This window comes from Suncus etruscus, chromosome X (genome assembly GCF_024139225.1).
Source record: "Suncus etruscus isolate mSunEtr1 chromosome X, mSunEtr1.pri.cur, whole genome shotgun sequence".
NCBI lineage: Eukaryota > Metazoa > Chordata > Mammalia > Eulipotyphla > Soricidae > Suncus > Suncus etruscus.
In genome coordinates, this window is record NC_064868.1 from 122,119,964 (window position 1) to 122,137,417 (window position 17,454).

The 17,454-nt window shown below is 43.3% G+C and overlaps 1 pseudogene; it reads right to left on the minus strand.

Moving 5' to 3' along the window:
• Positions 1 to 12,572: 12,572 nt before the first annotated feature.
• On the minus strand, positions 12,573 to 12,691 carry LOC126000058 (uncharacterized; annotated as a pseudogene).
• Positions 12,692 to 17,454: the final 4,763 nt, after the last annotated feature.

The following is a 17,454-nucleotide window of genomic DNA, read 5'->3' on the forward strand; positions in this document are numbered from 1 at the left end:
ATGGATTGCTGTCCCCTTCACTGTCTAACCCAAGATTGTTCTTCTGTGGCAGGGGATGTTGGGGATTCAGGGGATGTTCCCTGTTTGGAGGGAAGAGACCTGGAGAGGCTGCCACCAAGCCTGTTTGCCGGTGAGTGTGGGAAGATCCTCCTGGGCTCAGGGTGTGGTTTTTGGTGTGGATTGTCATGGACTTGTGCGACATAGGAGCCCTAGGTTTGGGTCTCGGCACTTACCGATCCTAGGTGCATGACCTGTCTTGCTCCCTTTCAATTTCCTTGATACTGCATCCCAGGATAATCTTCAGCATTGCTCTCTTGCCATTGCTCTTTCTGGTGCCTTGTCTGTGGGTATTTAAAACAGATCCGGAGATTCCTTCACTCCCTGTTTGTGCTCACAGTGTGGATATAGAGTCTCCTGTTGGGATGCCCGTCTCAGGCCCCTCTGTCATTGTCCTTTAATCTGAACTTTCACTTAGATCATTATGGTTTTTTTTTTGATATCCCCAAGGAAGGGAATTTCTTTTCTTTCATTTGGGGGCTCAATCAGTGATAAGGCTAGGGTTGATCTTACCCTGTGCTTCAGGAATGACTCCTGGTGGGCTTGTGGGGGGTGCAAAATGGGGGGTTGGGAATTGAACTTGGCTCAGCTTCAAGGCAAACACCCCCTGCTGTGCTTTCTCTTCTCAGGAGAGAAGTCCCATGTTTGCCAAGAGTGTGGACGATGTTACAAATGGAGACATCATCTCAGAAGACACCAAAGGACACACACAGGGGAGAAGCCAAATGGTTCCAGAGAAAGTGGTCGAGGGTTCGGTGAACAACAGAAGACACAGGGAGTAAAGCAGCCCTTTATTTGCGACGTGTGTGGGAAAGCTTTCAGAAAGCTATCACAGCACCAGTTAACACACACAGGGGAGAAACCTCATGTTTGTTGTGAATGTGGGCGTGCTTTTAGTGTAAGAATAAGTCTCATAAGACACCAAAGGACACACACAGGGGAGAAACCCTATGTTTGCGGTGATTGTGGTCAGGGCTTCAGTTTGAGAAAAACTCTCATCGTACACCAGAGGACACACACTGGGGAGAAACCTTATAGTTGCCCCAATTGTGAACGGGCTTTCCGTCATGAGTCAAGTCTTACCAGACACCAGAGGGCCCAGGTATGTTTGAAGAAAAGGTGACTAATGAACTGTAACTCAATAGCATAGCGAGAGAACACATGCAACCAAAACAGTCTCCATAGTGTATTTAAAAGGTGGCCAGGGAAGTGTTCTGACATCCCAGTCATTCTGTATTTACGTTTGTGCACTAATAAAACCCATGTTTATGTAGTTCTGGTTGATATTTTCTCCCCCTTTAAAACAGATGAGGATAGAATGGACGGAAAGCATATCAGCCCCGGGGTTAAGGGAGAGGAATATGGGATGCATGCTAGGAACAAGGGTGGAGGGAGGACAACTTTGGTGGTGGAATTTCCCCTGATCCAATGTCAATATGTACCTAAAATATTGCGGTGAAAGATATGTAATCCACTTTAGTAAAAAAATCGTTATTAATAGAACAGAAGTCATACTGTCATATTTAACAGAATCAGTGACTGACCTATTATGTATTGAGAGCAGTCACCTTAACTCATTAATTAGAAAATTGAATCCTAGGTGATTTCATTAAATCACAGATTTAAGATAGAGTAATTGTAAGAAACATCCAAAATGCCATGGGTTAGTGTTAGGGCTTAGGGTTAAAGGGGTAGAGTTAGGGTAGAGGGTTAGGGTTTGTATCTCAACCTACTGAAGTTATACATGATCACCTTCTAGAAACGCCTCTTCATGTTACATCAGGTGCTCTGTAGACCCAACAGATTCTAGCATGTTTTGCTGTGGAACTAGCTTCAGGAACAGCTGTAACAGGTGCCATCTCAGAACAAGGTAGATGTAGAGAAATAACAAAGGACCCAAGAGATGCATATCCTTGGGAGGGAAGAGAGGGGGATCTATCGCCTAGGCACCAGTGCCTCCCTCAGCTCCATCCCTACTTCTTCACTTTCTTCCCTCCCTTTTAGAGACTCCTAAATGGCATCAAGCTCGCAAACTAGTAGCTTGAGGCCCAACCCAATGCAGTACTGAGTCCAGCAAGTGTGAGTGTCAGGGTCCCGAGAAGGGAGAAGTCACCTTTGGGGCATTAGGAGCGAGGCTATGAGGGAAGGAGGGTGCGAGAGGCCCAATTCTGTCATTTCACATCACTTGCTTGTTTGACGGAGGAACTCCATGCAACAAGAGATGTGAAAGGGCAGCAGAAGTTGGAGGTTGTGGCAAAAAACAGAGGTGATGCTAAAGGTGGACCCATCACCACCAACGAATTACTGTTGCCATGCTATTTGGTCACTAAAGGAACAACTATGACTGTGAGACACCCCTCTATGCCCCCTATGACACACCCTCCTTAGCTGTCCTGTATGACAATTTCTGAAAAGGAAGGTTTGCCTTGGGAGATTATGGGCCCACATCCATCCATCCACACAGCTTGGATACACAGGTTTCCAGTGAGGGGACCGAGGGCTGCTTCCCTCCCATGATCCCGTCACTTGTTCTGCCCCTTCAACCGCTTACCCGCAGATAGAATACCCTAGGTCAAGACAAACAGACAGCAGGCACAGGAGAGAGCAAAGAACTGGTGTCAGGCAGAGCAGAGCAAACTGAGTACTGAGGGAGCAGGAGGACGGGCAAGAGCTGGGACCCATGGAAAGACTTTCTCTCTGGAGAATACCTGGATCTCCAGGAAATGTCAGTGCTGGGAACAGTACAAAGAGACTCAGGTACAAGTTTTATTGCTTCTTCTAGAGGTTAGACAGAGACGACCATTTTAAAATAAAACTCATCTTACACAACTTTTCTCTCCTTCCCATACCTCCTCATGCTTTCTTCCGACGGCTTAGTGTGGGGAATTTTCTAGAATGACCCAAGATAACCCAGGAGTGTAAGATGATACCAAGGTACCAACCCAAACTTCTTCATTCCCTAAACCTCTTACATTGATAAAAACAAAAAAAAAATGTACTATCCAGTGGGCTTTTTTTATCCCAAGACTTTACCACTCTTGAGATTGGGATTGACTTGCATTAAGAAAGAGGGTTCTAGCTTGTTGGCTGTGGTGGAGAGCATGAGGCAAAGGCCTGGGTCACCGGGATTATCCTTTCATGACTGCCTACGTATTATTTCTTCGCGGCTACCCTGCTTTTGCAGACCTGGCTGCATGGGGTTTAGAAATAGAGTGCCTGGCACAGCACGGTCGCACAGCTCATTCATTTTTATTTTACACAGAAGCACCATGAAAAATGGCCAAAGGAAAGACAAATAAAAGGTGAGGCTTGGGAGAAGAAAGGAGAGGGTCAGGCTGAAAGCTCCCCCATATCATGAGAGCATGCTGGTGTCTGAAGAGACTGCCAAAGCACTACAAGATTCATAGAGACCAGTACATAGAGCACATGAATGTACTGATCATGTGTCCAACACGAGTTTTGCTAGAGACCAACTGCCAGGAAGCACATAAGCTTTGAATTTTGTCCACCCTAAGATGCTCCATATCTAATGATATGGGGGTGATGTGGGACAGACAGCCACCTACTGTGTCATTTCTTTAAATTTCCACTTCTATGTTAGTTTGAATAAATTTGAATATTTTGACTCCCACCTTTGCCATAGTGTACATGGACCAGACTGCACCCCCATTTGCTTAGATGCACATGTACCCTACAATGCTTGCAGTATGCAAAACATAGGAGGGTGATATGTGGGCAGAGGGCCACCTGCCATGCCCTTCCATTGTGTGACCATTTCGGTGCTTGCTTTCGTCAGATGTGAAGGAGATGGGAAGCATTGTTTCTTTCCTCTTCATAATCTCTGGACTAGGACATAAAACACAGCTGTACGCTGGGGGGCAGGAGCGATAGCAAAGAGTGAGTGGGAAGTGCAAGACTATGGTGAGACATCCTCAGCTGGGGACCGAGCTCCATTGCCTGAGCCCTGCGCCTTCTCTCTGTAGGACAATGTGTTGCCCTCAGAAATTGGGCCAGTACAGAGGGAGCAGCAGCAAGAAGGAGGAGCACATGCCCCACCTGGCACAGGTAAGGAAAACTGAGGGTTAGCTCTGACCCTCCGAGGACCCTAGGGACAGGCCTGTGCAGGTGGGCAGGGCAATGATGGGGACTCACTGTTGTACCTGGCCGAAGTAATGGAAGAAAATGAAAGAAGCCACTTAAGCTAACGATGACAATGATTCAACCCAGGCACGATGCCCAGTGCCTTCTACTCCATGTCAGTAACCAAAACTGCACAGGGAGTCCATTTGGACAAAATGGTCTGGTGGGTAAATGGGCTAGAACATGGTTTAGGTTTGGGTTTTTTTTTAGGGGAGAAGTGGTTGATCCACTCATCTATCACTGCTCTCCAGTGACCACTTCTGGTGCTCTGGAGCTCAGAGGCCAGACCCAAAGACTGAGAGGTCAGGGACTCTGTGGTGAGAGGGACTGAGAGTCAAGGTCTGAACTAACAAGAAAGCGGGCAGTCCTCAATCCTAGGCCTGGAACTGAGCATCAGAACTCAATGTTCACCCATAGCACTGAGTTTAGGTGTTGAGGAGCCTTCAAATGAGGAGTTTTCTAGGATGGAGCAGGCTACAGGGAAGGAGTCTGAATTGGGGTCAGGGGAATTGAGGCACAAAATAAGGAGCTTCTGCAGGGGACACAAGGCCTCAGGTCCGTCCTTCTTTGTGCCTGGCAGTCAGCGATGGAACCCCTCAAGTTAAGGTTGGTGCCTGGAGGCCTCTCTTGCTTGTCCTCATTCTCAGTATCATGCTCACAGATAGAAGTTCTGAGGAAAAACAGCTCAGTCATATGACAAGAGCACCCATAGGAGAGGCACATGCATCCTTTCTTATTCCCCTTGCAGGTCGTCTCTGAGAAGGAGCAGCTGTATCTTCAGATGCTGCTGCAGAAGCAGCCCTTGACTGGCTGAACAGGGGACTCGGGACAAAGAAGACGGAGAGGAAATACAAAAGACCTGCAAGAGACCCAAAGGAGACCGAGGCCACGTGCTCCTTCCATGGCCCCTCATCTTTTCCACTCACATGCAGGCACTCCTGAGAATGATCAAGGAGGAGAAGAGGACGTTCGAGTTCAGGACACATGGAGGAGAAGTCACTTTGGGGGCATAGGAGGGTTAGGAAGTGAGAGAGCCAGGGGCCCGCCCAAGGTGGCTCCACCTCCCTTTGTAGTCCCAACCCTGGTGCACCCAAACAGCACATGAGATGGTAGTGGATGAGCAAGTGGATGCACACAAAGTGGAGAGAATGAAGGCTGCGGAAATGTCCCGGCACACTCATACCAAAGAGGTTTGTACTCCATACTATGCCCCTGGGACACACCTTCATTTGGGTTTTATTTATGTTTCTTTTTAAAGTATGTAAACACTGTGGTTACAGAATTGCTCATTTATTATGAATCAAGGCAGCCTCATGTATGCGAAGCTGAGCAGAATTTAGTCAGGGAGTACTTCATCACCTGGGCTGTCTGTGCTCACTTCCTTGGTATCCAAGGCGGAATGCCAGAGAAGACTTAAAAGGTGTGCTGTTCTCAGTGTCCAAACACAAATATAAGAGTGTGAATCTGTGCAGGCCTTCTTTGCCTCCTTGTTAGGCCCACCCATCAATTGCTGGATGAGGTGGGGCAATAATTGCATGGGCAAAAGAATATGTGCACGCTGCTGTTCATTGAAGCATTTAGCACAATAGCTATGACTTGGAATCAACCTGGATGTCTAACAACCAATGAGGGGATCATGAAGTTGTAGTACATATATACAATGAAATACTACAGAGCTTTAAGGAGTGGTGCCATCATGCAAGTTGCAGCACCATGGATAGAACTACAAGATACTATGTTAAGTGAAGTAAATCAGAAGAATAAATACAGAAGGAGACATTTTTTATTATAATTTTTATTTTAATCATAGTGGCTTACATATCATTCACAGTAATATTCCAGGTACATGTTAACATTGAATCGGGGGAATTCCCATCACCAAATTGTCCTCCCTCCACCTCCATTCCTATCCTGCCTCCCGTATCCTCCACCCTCACCCCAGGGGCTTCTAGATTGAGTGGCCCCCTCTGTGTCTAGACTATTACTTAGTGATCTTATAACTGTTTGGTCTTGGTACCTCCACTACTTCTCCCTCTAATTGGGAGGTGGGACTACATAGTTTGAGTTATGTGGTTTTGTTTGAGAAGGAGAAAAGTAATAAAATGTGGTAAAAATCAACTACACCAACAGTGGGCAGAGTCCTTCTAGAGGCTGTCATCCTCGGTTTGAGAGACGAAGGGAAAAAAGAAGGTGAAACACCACAACAGTTCAAAAAGAAATATCAAATAATGTATCCAGTGAGCACTGTAGCAATAAAGATATGCACCTCATAATTGCCATGGTCTTGAGATAAAAAAACATGACAGAACGCAAAAAGGAAGAAAAGAAGAAAGAAAAAGTAAATATTTAAATAAAATAGTGGACAACTACTTAAATATCTGCAACAAAACAAAGAAATTGAAAGAAAGTAGATAAGATAAGAAAAAAATTATTTTGTGCTTATTGTCTCTGTTGTGTGGAGGGGAGGGGGGCTTTTGGGTCAGATCCGGCACTCTTCAGGGGTTACTCCTGGCTCGATGCTCAGAAATTGCTCCTGTCTACCTGTCTGCCTGCATCTCATTTCACTCAGCATAATACTCTCCATATCCAGCCATGCATAAGCAAATTTCATGAGTTCGGTTTTCCTAAGACCTGCATAGTATTCCGTCGTCTAGGTGTACCAGTTTCTTTAGCTACTGGCGTGTTCTCCGGTATTTGGGTTGCTTTAATATTCTGGCTGTTGTGAATAGCGTGGCAATGAACACAAGAGTGCTGGATCCTTTTTAGCATCATGTATCTGAGTACTAGAAACAGTATTTATGTGTCCTATAGGAAGGAGCTCATCTTTTAGATTTTTAAATGCTCAGATGGCTTTCCAAAAGTGCTGGACCAATTGAGATTCCCATCAAGAGTGAACGTGAGACTCTATCTCCTGCATCGTGGTCAGCATTAGCTGTTCTTGTTCTTGAGGCGTACCATTGTCTGCGGTGTGAGGATATGTCACGTTGGCGTTTTGATTGGCTTCTTCATCAGATTAATGATGGGGAGCATATTCACGTGCCTTTGGCCACCTGTATTTATACTAGGGGACATCTCTATTGCTCTCTTCTGCACAGTTATATTGGGACTGCGGTTATATATATCTTAGATATTATATATATATATATCTTAGATATATATATATAATGTATATAGCTAAGATACCCCACCTAAGATGTGTGTTGGATCAATAGTTTGCCCCCTTTTATGGGGAGTCTATGTGTACTGTTCCTCATTTCTTTTGAGGTGTTGAAGCTTTTTGATTTGCTGCCTACCCATTAGTTTATCTGCCTTTCTTTCTACTTGCTTGGTCGGTAGGATTTCATCCTCGGAGATTTCTTTACCCTCACTATCACGGACAATTCACCTAGGTTTCATTCTGCACACCTTACGTGAAATTTCAGGTCTGATCTCAAGGTATGTTCTCTTATTTGGATGTGACCTTTGCCGGGTGTCCAAGTGAGTTCTGCTCTCACCAAGCCCCAACGCTGGGTGCGATTGTTCCTTTGAAAATGGTCCTTCGGTTTCTGCCTCGGAATAGATCGAGTCGGCACCTAGCTCAAGTCCAGGAGGAAAATGGACCGTGGGGCCAGGAAGTGGGCGGTGGCTCGGCGGAGCCTGGCCCTATAAGAACGCTGCCTGGCTGAAGTCGTTGGGAGTCCTGCAACGTGACTTTGCCGCCATTTTGGCTCTCCCATCAGGCAGTTTCGTGTGGGCGACGTCTGGGAGGGACGGATTCGTCCGCTCAGTCTGCCTGTCCACCCGCCTGTCGGTGCTGTCCACCCGTCTGCCCGTGCTTGGAGTGCCCCGGAGTGGAGCGTGTGCTGGGTTTCGGCCAGGTGAGTGCGGGTGGGGCTCCGGAGTCATGGCGGGGAGCTGCAGGCCTGTCCCAGACTCTGCCCTCGGTGGGTGCTCTCACTGGCCTGGGAATCTGGGAGTTTCCCGTAGTTCGACAGGTCTCCGCCCCCCCCAGGTGGGCTCAGGGCCTTCGCCTGGCTCTGCACTTGGTGCTCACTCCCCCAGTCCAGGGAACCCCACCGTGCAAGGCGAGAGCAGCCCACTGCACTAGGAGTCGATGCAAGATGCAAGATGTAGGCGGCCCAAGATGGCAGCCGTGGCTTCCAGGTTGCTTTCCCCAGAGAGTGGATTTCTTCTTGGGTCATTCGTTCCCAGAGCCCACCCGATCCACCCGTTCATTAGGCGGCCCAAGATGGCGGCCGTGGCTTCAAGGTTGCTTTCCCCAGAGAGTGGATTACTTCTTGGGTCATTCATTCCCAGAGCTCACCCGTTCCCGCCGTTAATTCGCAGAGCACCACCCGTTCTCGCTCTCCATGGCTCTTCCATGAAGGGACGGGGTGGGGGTGACCAGAGGAAAACTTTTGGTGTGTTGGGAAAGAAAGAGGTTTGTTAAAAGTTGGAAGTTCCCTGCAAACCAGTTCTTTTGGCAAGGGAGAGTTGGCCCACACGAGGAAGCCAGGGGCACATCGGTCCTCCATCCCAGCTGGGCTCAGCTGCCTGCAGGGCAAACGCCCTGCCCTCTGGACTCCTGTCTCGTCCCCCAAAGATCTACTGATTGTCAACGTCGATTCCAGTCTAGAGCTGCAGTGGGAGGCACAGGTCCCAGCATGGTCCTTAGGGAGTGCTGTGGCTATTAGGATGATTTCGCTGGCAGCACGCTTTCCACGTGTCCCCAGTGCAGGAAGGAGGAGGCAGGCGCTGCAATGGATGCGTGGTTCAGATGTGAGCAAGACCAGCCAGGAAGGAAGCAGCTGGGAAGGGGCTGTGCTCATGTTGGGTGCTCATGGCTGTGACTTTTCTCCAGGAGCTTCTGCTGTCAACCTTGACCTTGAAAAAACATGGGGCTGGAGAAGATGGAATCTCAGCATCCGACGTCCTGTCACCAGGTAAGAGGGCAGTGGGGGTTCTCAAAAGGAAAAGGATAGGGGGAAGGAGTACAGCCAGCCAAGGACATGGTGGGGGAGGCAGAGATGGTTTAGCAAGGAATCTGGGGATGGGTGTGGTGGGGGCCCTGCCTATGCAGTTTGACAACACTTTGTTTTTTTGGTTTTGGTTTTTGGGTCACACCTGGTGAGGCTCAGGGCTTACTCCTGGCTGTGCTCTCAGAAATCGCTCCTGGCTTGGGGGACCATATGGGACGCCATGGGATCGAACCTTGCTCCTTCCTAGGCTAGCGTGCCACGCATTATGGCCTGTGCCAACACTTTTGTTCCTTTTTGCAGTCTTGTGTTCATTTGGGGGGCTACGGCAGGTGTTGATCAGACCTCCTGACTCAGTGTTCCTGCCTGTCTGAGACTGTATTGGATGCCAAGGTCCAGGGTTGAGATCCTAGTGATGTAAAACCATGTTGGGGAAGGAGACCGTGATCTCCCCCATAGGGCCTTGGGGGGAGATCAGAGTGCCCTGAATCCCTCCTTTGTGTGCTTAGGGTTTGGTGATCTACCCTGATGTGTCTATAACCTTCTCCCCAAAGGAGTGGATGTGCCTGGACCACTGTCAGAGAAACATGTATAGAGATGTGATGCTGGAGACCTACGAACATCTGAAGGTAGTAGGTGAGAGCTCTTCTGGCCCTGGGCTGCTGCTGTGGGCTACAACCTGGGGTAATAGGGAGATGCCAGGATCTGCAGGGATATGGGTTCAATAAGAGATATGATTCTGATTTCAAGGTCAAGCACTTCCCTACTGGAATATTTTTTTCAGTTTCTATTCATTCATTGATTATTTACTTAGTTCGCTCGCTTTTGGTCACACGTGTAGAAGTCAAAGATTACCCCAGGTACATGTTAACAATTAATCAGGGGAATTCCTATCACCGAATTGTCCTCCCTCCACCGCCGTTCCCATCCTGCCTCCCCTATCCTCCACCCTCACCCCAGGGGCTTCTAGATTGAGTGGCCCACTCTGTGTCTAGTCTATTACTTAGTGATCTTATAACTGTTTGGTCTTGGTACTTCCACTACTTCACCCTCTAATTGGGAGGCGGGACTATGTAGTTCGAGTTATGTGGTTTTGTTTGAGGAAGAGAAAAGTAAGAAAATGGGGTAAAAATCAACTACGCCAACAGTGGGCAGAGTCCTTCTAGAGGCTCTCATCCTTTGTTTGAGAGACAAAGGGGAAAAAAGAAGGTGAAACACCACAACACTTCAAAAAGAAATATCAAATAAGGTATCCAGTGAGCACTGAAGCAATAAAGATATGCACCACATAATTGCCATGGTCTTGAGATAAAAAACATGACAGAACGCAGAAAGGAAGAAAAGAAGAAAGAAAAAGTAAATGTTTAAATAAAAAAGTGGACAACTACTTAAATATCTACACCAAAACAAAGAAATCAACAGAAACTAGAGAAAAGAAGAAAAAAAAGATTATTTTGTGCCTATTGTCTCTCTTTTTGTGTGTGTGTTGGCTTTTGGGTCACACCCGGCAATGTTTAGGGGTTACTCCTAGCTCCATGCTCAGAAATTGCTCCTGGCAGGCACAAGGGACCAAATGGGATGCCGGAATTCGAACCGATTACCTTCTGCATGAAAGGCAAATGCCTTACCTCCATGCTATCTCTCTGTCACCCCCCCCTTTTCCCCTCCTGCATAGGCACAATAAAAATTGGGGTCATTCGAAAAGGAAATTCCCTTGGCCTAAGAGATACAGGGTTTCTCCACCCTTGGAATATATTGTCATGGGATTATCTATAGACTCCTTTCAAGTTCATTTACTCCCCCCTTGGTGTTTTTGTGTTGTATGGAAGACTTCTGCTCCGATCTGGATGATAAATTCAGACCTCTATATCTAGAGATCTCAGTCTCTGCACAGGTCAAGGAGTAGAACTTACAATGAAGTCTTTCTTTGTGATTTTAGAAGTTCTGTTTCCTCAATGTCATTTTAATCTGTCTTCTGCAGTAATCGGTCACTATTACTAATTGAGGAAGGTTCCTTCCACACCTATTTTTTTGAGGGTTTTCTTCATGAATGAGTGTTGGATTTTGTCAAATGCTCTCTCTGCAATTATAAATATGATCATGTGACTTTTGTCTTTCCTTTTACTGATGTGATGTATGATGCTGATTTATTTGTGTATATTTCTCCATCACAGCTAAATGAGCTAAAATAGTTAAGTTTTTCTATCTTATGTTTATATCTATTTCGCCCTAATTCAAATAGACAGTTTGATAAACAGATTTCTTTGCCCGTTTCCATGAGATGCCTGATAGAAGAAGATTGTAAAGTCAATTGAGATCACTGGGTAGGCTATCTGCCTAATAAAAGTGTAATGTTCTCTGGGGACATGTCTCCTCTTTCCTGACCCAGCTCCCTGGCCACCTGTCATTTTTCAAACAAACAGCCAATTGACCTTATTTTCATATGTACTTGCCCTAATATGGATGCTCACCTCCATATTTTAAACATTTCATCTTCCTGTATATTTGTGTGTGGGGTATTAAGATGTTAAAAACAGTGTAAGATCGGAAATAAAAATTGAAGTACAGGCTTGTTCTAGGCAGTCAATTAACTGCGTAAACTGTCTTCATGATAACAAAGACAGAGAATGCGTAAGCTATAATTTACAAAACTTAGATGCCCTTTAATGAGACAAGTTGAGATCTATCAACATTGGGACATCCTAACTGTGCCTCATGACTTTTGTAGAGGCCAGTGAGGTATCTAGTTCATTATCTGTGAGTTATGTGTTATATACATAAAATAACAAGACTTTTTGTATCTAAATATGTTTGTTTCACTCTTAGAAATATTCTCCATACTTATATGTAGAATTTCAATGAGAACCAATTGTGTATAGAATACATAGGTTATCATATGTATCATATTCTTTCAGAGATCATGCTGTGTCATTTTTACAATAACCAGGAGGGTGAAATTTTGCAAATTAAAAATGACAAAAAACTAATTATTTCTTTGTTCAAAGTCATTTCTAGAAATAATACATAACCATTGGGGATCTGTATTGAATGGCATGCCTTAAATAATGGACTAAGCCCTTTGGGCTATCACCTTCGGATCATTATTTATGCTTTCAAATCTTGTAATAAGTAATAAAAGGTTTTGTACTCCCCTCTAAGTGATACATGAATTTTAAAACTCCTTTGGTTCCAAAGTTTTTAATTTTTTCTAGAAATGATTTTATGTCAACTGGAATTTCTATGTAGAGCATACTTTAGTAATTTCCTCTCATATTATTGGTACCCATTCCCACCTCAGTGCTGCCTACCTCATTTTCTTTTTACTTTATTAGAAATATCCTTTACACTAAGTTAATCATAACTAGAAAATACTTAGTCTTTATTGTCAAACAATATTCCCTTTTCAACCACATTAGTTTAAGCCTACAGCATCCGGTAGTCCCGGGCGGTCTCCCATCCAAGTACTAACCAGGCCTGACCCTGCTTAGCTCCTGTGATCAGATGAGATCAGTGGCATTCAGGGTGGTATGGCCATAGACTTAGCCACATTTTTTGATTATTTGTATACATGGAAATGGAAAGTTCATTTTTATAGTTATAGTTCACTTCACATTTAAATATGTTTTCATTTTGTTTTTTAGAAACCATTTGTTTATCAGCAAAACACCTTCTGTTTAACTTTCTTCTTTATTTCTTTCCTCTCTTCCTGATATGTGTTAATTTTTTCCCTATAATAAAGTGAAATTTTCCTACAAAATTATTGAAATATCTTTCAGGACATATTTGAACATTGAACCAAATAACTCTTATATATTTGTACAACTCCACCTTTTTCTACAAAATGTAGATAATAGTTTATAGTGTTACTGTGAATAAAATTATAGCAATATCTGATAATAAGAACAATTACCTGGTATCATTAATATATTTGGCTTAAAATAGTTATGGCAAATAAAACTGATTCAAATACAATGGTTTGGTAACATATACAGGTCTATGGAATCATTTAGTTGGATACAAAATTTTATCCCACTATGTTTATCAGAATTGGGTTGTGTTATTGGGACAGGAAAACTTAGTTGGTCTTTCAATATTTTTATTAATATAAGGATAAAAAGGCTCTTAATATTCATAATTTCTAAACAACTTCTTCTTCCAGTCTTTAACTAAAACAGAGATGATATAGAGTTGTTCTTACTAATTATTTCCAAGCTGATTGATTGAGAGGCAAAGGAGTATAAACATTTATTAAACATCCAGAATATTTTATCGCCGAGATTTCAACGAACTTAAATATGTAGGACTATTTTCATTAAAGTATTGGGACATTTCTGACACCACCATAGTAATTTAAAATTATAGTGTTGTGACTTAGTAAAAAATTATAGTTATCTTTGAAAGGTACATGTAAAAATGAAAAAGGTCAATAAATGAAAATCTTTATTAACAAATTGAAAGAAGTCTTACTATTGAACATTCCAGGAGAATCCTGGAAACTTTCTCTCATTTCTCCCACCCCAGAAATCTTCTGTGATAAAGGACTCAGACATTTGTTAATGAATCTGTGTTAATTAAGGAAATAGGAGACATATTCAAAAATTTTATTAAGACCATTGTGAATAACAAGTCTTTCAGAGTTGTATTTCAGGCATATACTGGCAGTAAATTAGAGACATTCCCACCACCAGTGTTGACCTCCCTCCACCATCGTTCCCAGAATGCATCCCATACCTCTATCCTTTAAGCCCCTGGTCTACTAGTGTAAAGGTTCATTTTATATTTAGCTTATTATAGTCTGAGTCTCTTGATTCTATTGTTGTTGACTTTGGCTTGGGTATTTAGATCTGACCGTTTTTTCCACTTAATGCACCTTGGACCACATGGCCCCTGGGTCTCAATCACTTTTTCTTTTCTCAATTTGTAGGAAGATATAGAAATATGAGGTAGAACAAATAATTCATGTTCTAAGATTCTGTGAAAAAGGCAGGAGCCCCTATGTAGATTACATAAATAAAATTAAAAGGAAAAAGGGGGCAGATGTGTCAAGTTTTGGGGGAGGTTCTGTTGTTGTTGCTTTTTTTTGTGCATGGGAGCAGTAAACTTTGGGGAAATTAGAAAGGAAATTTTCTTGGCCTAAAAAGATACAAGATGTCTCTACCCATGAAGCATACTGTTATAAGACTGAGTACGGTCCCAGGCATGTTATTTGTCCAACCCCAAGGTCTTTCTTTATGGTCCCAGAAAAAGTTCTGCTCAGTCACAGTTGTGGTAGTTAGCCTTCTATAATCAGAGAGAGAGAGATCTTGGTTTCTTAACAGTTCCTAGGAAGAAGCTGAGCTGTCATGAAGCATCTTCTGATTTCATCTCACCATTAGGTGGTGAAGTAGGGAAACCTGCCCTTAGTTCAATTCGTTGCTGTTTCCTCATAATCAGGGTGTCATATGAACCTATCCTGGAGCAAGTTGATGCCAAGGAGGCATTAGAGTCATACATGTGGTGAGTTTGATTCCTGGCACTGGTGGAGGAAACTGCCAGTTCTAAGATTGGGATTCAGGGTTTGTGGTTGGATGGCCAATGTCTGATCAATTGAGGTCTAAGTCAAGTCCCCATGACAAATGTTCAGGGTGTAAGGTCTCCTGCACTATAACATTCATTGGTTCTTTTTTTTTTTTTTTTTGGTTTTTGGGCCACACCCGGCGATGCTCAGGGCTTACTCCTGGCTGTCTGCTCAGAAATAGCTCCTGGCAGGCACGGGGGACCATATGGGACACCGGGATTCGAACCAACCACCTTTGGTCCTGGATCGGCTGCTTGCAAGGCAAGCACCGCTGTGCTATTTCTCCGGGCCCTATAACATTCATTGGTTCTTATTTCCATTAGATAAGTAATATTTATTCATAAGATTTCCCAATTTCAGTGTGCCTATACAGAAAGGAACAATGCTATATTATATTACTGGTGCATTTGGGGGTAAACATAACAAGCTATACAGTCTTTATGCCCTGGTTTTGACATGAGCTTATTTCCTAAGCAAGACTTTTCTACTAGAATTTTCTACTAAGCAGATCCAAAAAAGGGTTCTTGGAAGCTACCTCTACATATGGAAATGAATACTAAGAAATATCACTATTAAGGAAATGTGTGTACAGAAACATACAAAGAAATATTTATATGTCCTTTCAGTGTTTTTGAAATAGTTTGGGGGAATAAAAACCAGGGCACATTTTTATCCCAAAATATAGTCTTGTTGAATCTGAGAAATGATTTGCAGCAGTCAGGGAACAGGTAGTGTCCTCTATCTGGGGGTCCCTCTGGATATGAATCTGGTATCCAGCAACAGTCTACAGTGAGTGGAGGTGGGAGAAAAGGGACTGAATAGAGTGAATCATCAGGACCAGTGGCTGCAGCTTCTTGCCTGAATGAGAGATTGGGGGCTAAGAGGATGTCCTTTTGCTTTGGGAGCTGGGTGGCTGTTTACTGGGGCAGGAGGAAGGTCCCAGTTCCTGAGGAATTGAGACTTGAGGGTAAAGAGAGATAATAGGGACAGATAAAGGATCAGGGTTGAGGGGGTGAGAGGATAGAAGAGGATTTATAAGATGGTGAATGAGGGGGATAATATATAACAGGGATGATGTACAATACAGATTAGACAAATATAGAGGAGTAAACCACATTATGCATTCTCATCTACTTATAGACAGACATTGTAGATCTATTCGTAGGTTGGAGTTGGAGGTCTGACTCTTATTGGTTGAGTCAGAGCACTTAAAAATGGTGCCAGAGCACAGGGGAAAGTTTTTACATTTCTAGATACTTCATTAATGATGGGGGTAATCTTTGCTAAATAAAGCCTTTGGTGTTAGATTCTGCATGGAACATTTACGATAAACATAATTTTCATGTCTAGAGTACTAAGCAATATGGTGATGAGCACATTAAGAGTAGTCTACCCCATATAGCATCATCTACTGTGACCTGTGCATCCAGGTTCCTTTTCTGAAAGCACAATCACAGAGTGGGCATTATGATATAATATTAACATAACTTGAATTGAAAAATAAAGATAATAAATTGTAAAACTATGAATGGGGTCTGTCACAAAACACTATAATATGCAGTTGCCTATTTGAGTGGCCTCTATGGACATAAGCATTAGATTATAATAGCAGGTGTAATAAAAAGGAAATGGATAAATTGGAATATTTTGTAAAGACATTGTCATAACGAGCACTGTACTTGAAGTCTATTATGATACAGCACTGACATGTGAAATTAGGGTAGCCAACCTATTTCTCCAAGAACCTCTGTGAACAAAGATGGTGAAGTTATTTTATACATAATAAAATTAAGACATTAAAACATTAATAGAGAGCACTGCAGTGGGAGTCTGGCCTCTGATCTTATTATGTACCTGTATCTGTGGATAAAATCATTAGAACATGGGGAAGGGGAAAAAGGAAAAGAATGATTAGAACATTATTATAGGTCTCTGTAGTGAGAAATTGGTAGGATACCTGTTCAATCTAAACAGCTATTTCCGATGCTGCAGCGTTTTTTTGTAGAATAAAAGTGAGGAAAGGCTTTGTATTTCTCCACTTCCACTTGATTTATTTCCTTCTTGCTATCCACTGGCACGTACCTTGTTTAGAGTATCTACAGCCCATTGTGGTTCTTCGTGCAGTTATTCTAAATACCACCTTTAAGTGATATGATTTTGTATTCATCCTTCTTTCTTACTTCATCTAACATATCTTCTAGTTCCATCCATGTTGCACGATTGTATAATTTCTTACCGCTTTGTAGTATTTCATTGTGTATATGTATCACATCTTCACGATCCACTCATCTGTTCGTGGACATCTGGGTTGAATCCAAGTCTTAGCTATTGTACTGAGTGCTGCAATAGATAGTGATATGAAAACATATGTTTGGATGAATATCTTTCCATCCTGGGAATAGATACCCAAGAGAGGGTTTGCTGGGTCATATGGTAGCTCAATTTTTAGTTTACTGAGACCCCCTACTGCTTTGCATAGGGGTTAGACCAGTAGTTCCACCAGCAGTGGGTGAGAGATCCTTTCTTACCACATCCCCACCAACAGAGATTGTTCACATTATTTATGATATGTGCCATACTCAGTGGTGTAAGATGACACCTTATTGTTGTCTTGATTTGGATTTCCCTAAAGATAAGTAATGATGAACATTTTTTTTCATGTGTCTTTTGGTCATCTGTTGGTCTTCCTCAGAGAATTGTCTGTTCATTTCTTCTTACCATTTCTTGAATTGTTTTAGGTTTTGT